The following is a 5,018-nucleotide window of genomic DNA, read 5'->3' as shown; positions in this document are numbered from 1 at the left end:
TCCCTGTGAGCTCGGAATGTTTCCCTTAAGACGCATATAAAAATAGAGATCTTGAAGCTGAAGTTAACATTTACAGAAATTAAGTGATAAGCTGACAAATTGACGCCCTCCTCCTGACAAATTGAGCAGAGTGTGATCACAGTGAGTTCAGCACTTGTTGACACGGTGGCAGGGCCTTTGTGAGCCCAAGGATATGCTGGGCGATCCGGGTTAATGCATGCAAATGTTGTGATATGCATGCAGTGAATCATTCGCCATTCATGTGCTGCTCTCAAGGCTGCGCTCTATAATTACACCCAGCAGTCTTGACGTTATTATTTCTCAACCAGCCACACAGCAGCAGGACAGAGAAGCAAGCAGACACTCTGATCCGCGGAACGCATGCGACCCCTTGCGGCGAACATTTTAACCAGGCAGTGATTTAAAAACCCACCTGACAAATGATGTTTATTGTGATTCTGGTTATTTTAACACATAAACTGATTCATTATATGTGTAAAACTAAAAACTAACACCATCCTTAAAAAGAAAGAAAACACAAATCAGTGATGTGATTTTTGCATTTGCTTATTTTAGAGTGACAGTTTTCATGTTTCAGTCAGTCTCATTCTAAGAGAAAATGTATGGTGGAAATAAAAAGCAAGCTAACAGAATGAGTTCCTAAAACATTTTCAATAGTCACCTCTAACTCTGCATCGCTCTAGGTTAACATTCCAAACTTGTGCTAGTTTACTAGCAGCTATCTTTTAACCTTTTCACATTTATTTTACCATCCAAGCGTCTGATAAAGGTCACTTTATATTATTGTGGAAACTAATAAAATTTGGTATTTACCCTTTTTATACCCTTTTTACACATACACTGTCTATCAACAGTGCTAAGAAGTTGGTATTCTAGCGGAAAACTCAGGCCCAGTTGGTCCAGGTTGGATCCACCAAACCGTTTCTCAACCACACCTCCCAGGTAGGTCACCTGCACGCAAATAGTTGTTATAACGTGTGTCTTACCTCCATCTGGTCTTCTGGTGGTGGGCTCAAGCCTTTGATTTTTATGACTCCATGAATCATTTTGTTTCTCCAAGTTTCTGGAAATACCAGAGTTTTAATTCCAATTCCTTTGTCAAATCTGGCAGCCCATTTTTTGGCATGGCATAAGGACATATTCCTTTTCCCCCTGAAGATATGGTCAAATTATCACTTTGGAATCACCAGAGTCTATGTTATCATTTATAAGATAATTGTTGAAAGAAGAAAAGTATTTTGAGGTGTTTTCGGAGGTTTTCCAAATCAGCAGTCCAAGGTTATATACAGAATATTAATTGTTATAAATTTTAAGTGTTATCTCTTTAATATCTCCTTCTTTGTTTTCTTCTTTTAAAATAAAACCAGTTTATATTACTGAAAGACACATTGCAAATAAGAGTCTGTTGTTAAACAGATGTGAATTAAGAATTTTATTTTGACACATCATGTTTAGGATTTTACCTATTAAAACCTTTTTAGATTTTTGACATCTTCCCAAATATTCCATATTGATCCTTCTATTTATATGTCCAATTTTAAGTAGATCTGGTAATGAAGAAAGCCACAGTAATAAGAAAGGCTCATCCCATTAGTGCTATCTTCCCACTTTTTATGAGTTTTGAAAATTATTCCTTCCAAATTTAAAATTGTATTCATTTATAAGATTTGCAGTGTGCTTGACGTATATCTGCCCTGGTTTTATCCCCATTATAACAAATAACTCCACAAAAAGAAAAAGTCTATCAAATTTAGTGTTCTAGTTTCATTATGAAAGATAGAATTTTAAACATTTACCAATGAAGTGACATTTGTAGGAGTACAGAACTGCAAGTCTTACTCCAAGTCTTACTCTATTTTGCATATTCCATATTCCACTGGCAGATTATTCTGTTTAAAGTCTTATGTCAAAACACAATTTATTTAATTAATTATTGTTATTTTATAAGTCTTCTTTGCAAGTCCTTAACTGTCAGAATAATTTTATCCACTGCAAAGCTGGAGTACCATAAATAGTAGTTCAGTTCTTTTCTAAAATAATATCACCACCAGTTTTGTTAATTCTCTTTTATTCAATTTCACTATATTGATTTTCAGAACATTATGTAAACAAATTACAAAAGAAAACAAAAACAACCTGTCCCAAATCAATACAGAGCACTGCAGTGTCTGCATATGTACAACATACACAAAATATAGACAATCCCACATATGACTTAAAGTAGAGTGTCAAACTGTTGAAGGACAGCAGAGTAAATAACAAATTGACACACATGAAATAATGAATTTACAGCTAAAAATCCTGGTGATTAAACAATAAGCTTTGTGCTACAGCTCCAAACAAAATGCAAAAATTACTTGGGGAGAAAAAGAATAATCTGGTCTGCAGATTAGATTATTATGGGGATGTGGATATAAATGTAGAATTTAAATGTGTATCAGACCAGTGTCTGAACTTACATTATAAAGGGCAGCTGAAGCGTTTGGGTTTGACACTTTTGCAGAGGAGGACCTTTCTAAAGATGTGTTCATTGTGCAATTAAAATCACAATGGCCAAAAAGCCAATTTCTTTGCTATACTTACTTTCATAACGACGCTCCTAATCATCATTAGGCGCATATACATTAGGAGGAATCATATGTTGTCCATGGATTGAACCCTTAATAAAGATACATTTCCTCTCCAAGTCCTTCTCCAGAATAAAGGGAAGATTCTACGAATGGACCCCTCTTGAACTCGGGGACTGGGCTGGTCTGGGTTTATTGCACTGTCTGGCTGTTTGGATTCTGTTTTAAAAACACCCTGTCCTTCCCCCTAAACTAGAGGATTGTGTTTATGCGTGACGGGCTTTAACACAACTAGCCCAAACCAGCCCAGTCTTTGAGTTCGAGATGACGCGGCGCCGTTCTCCGTGCGGGCCCTGCTGTTTTCCTCCCTGAGAGGGCATGAGGGTCGGCTCTCGGTCTTGTCTTGAACATTGAGGGCTTGGGATTTTATTTCAAATCTGTAAATGTCACTAAATTGTCAGCATGCTGTCCAGTTCATTTGACAACATCCTTGTTTTCACTGAATGCAAACAAACCTATTCAAATCCAAACTGTTATGGATTCTGTGTTTGCCTCTCTTTTATCCTCTTCTATCTGCTCACATGCTGCAGCTTACATAACCATGTTTATGTGTGACTGCCACCAGTTATATGTAAACAGACTGAACTGATTATATTGCCCTTCAAGGAGAGTACAGATTGCAGAGAAGTGTAAAAACTAAACTTGCGTTACAATCTTGGCCTCACTTGGTTGCATCCAGAAGGTGAGCTCAGTGTGGCCCAGCGCTGGATGGTAAATGTAACTCTGTATCTGTTCCATGAGCACAGTGGTTCCCAAAGATTTTCTTCTGCGTCCTCCTATGGGTTACAATAAAATCCCCCCAAAAAGAAAAAAAAAATCAACTGGGCACACACATCATTTAACCAGACATAAACCTACATACATATCTTGTTTATAAACTCCACTGAAGTTTATTTCATACTTCAGGCTGCAACAAAACAAACTACAAACCATCTTTACAGTGAAACACTTTTGTGTAACTGTAGAAGAGTATTCTTTGCTGTCAGTGTTATTTCAAACATATTTATTCTTTTTCTATTATTTGTAACAATATTTAACTTTGCTATCATCAATACATTTTAAAAAAGCCTCTGTGCAAAATGGGGTGAAAACATGAACAGCTACCTGAGAGATTGTTTTTTTTCAGTTTTTTTTTTTTTTTCATTCATCACTTCGTCCCCCCTAGAGGCTGCACTCCACATTTTGGGAACCACTGCATTAGCATGGTATCTTGTAACCAGGGCCATCGCCGGAAATCTTGGGCTCCATGACAAAAAAATTAAATTAAAATTGTAACACAGCTGCTGTTACAATTTTTTGAGTCTATCTGACCTATCAAAAGCGTCACAATTTTAAAGGCTTGCAACCGCCTTGCTTTCTTTGGTTCAATACTGATACTAGCATAATATTTACTACTCATGAATTTTACATACGACAGTCTGGATACAGTTTGCAAGTAGGTTGCTTAATTTTTTTCTATTAATTTTAGATTACTGAAATGTCTCTCCCCGTGAGAGCAACAGTCAAAAGCAATGTGCAAAATATAGATGAAGCAATCCAGACTTCTCAAAAAATGCTATGTAGTTGCATTTTATTCAAGCTGCAGTATACAACTTTAATAAAAAATATGTTTTCTCAATATTTGGTAAAGCTGTCACCATGTCATTTTTTTATGAGACAGATAATCTGTGAAAGCCATCTATCTCCTCAACCTGCTCCCTGAGCTGCTATTACTGGTTAAAGTATTTCAACGTTCTGACCAAAACAACCAATCACCACCAGTAAGAGGCTCTTAGCGCTGTCAATTAACCTCATTCACTCACCGCTTAATGTGCTAGCCGTGGAAAAGCAACTTATCATTACAGGAAAAATGTTTATCTTTTGTCATTGCTATGCTAATTAGACTGAGCATTCACAACAGGCCATAGTAGCTGGAGCACAGGGATGAGCAGCCACATGAGATTGTGATTGACAGCAATAAAACTCTCCTGCCTCTGATTGGTTGTTTCCTCTGGAAGAAGGCAGAAGAAATTGATTTTTCACAGATTATCACTCATGCCATTCTGTCAAAACATAATGACAGTTTTAACAAACATGTGAGAAAAATATAAATAAAAGTTACATACTGCCGCTTTAATGTCACTTAGGAGAGGGCAAGTCAGGAGAGACGTGGGCTAGAGTTGCTGCTGACTGACTTATCTGTTGTTAAGTGGTAAAAGGTACAGGTACAAGTTCAATATATGAATATGTTGGTAATTTCTTTCCTTATTTCATGAAATGTTAATGAAATGGAGGCAAACAGTGGTCTGTATCTAAGCTCACTATGCTGAATGGTTGATAATCTCACAGTCTACCCACCTCTTGGAGAAAAACTGGGTTACAAATTGACAC

This window comes from Poeciliopsis prolifica, unplaced genomic scaffold, assembly GCF_027474105.1.
Source record: "Poeciliopsis prolifica strain line A6 unplaced genomic scaffold, Auburn_PproV2 SCAFFOLD104, whole genome shotgun sequence".
Classification (NCBI taxonomy): domain Eukaryota; kingdom Metazoa; phylum Chordata; class Actinopteri; order Cyprinodontiformes; family Poeciliidae; genus Poeciliopsis; species Poeciliopsis prolifica.
This window is presented reverse-complemented; position numbering follows the sequence as displayed.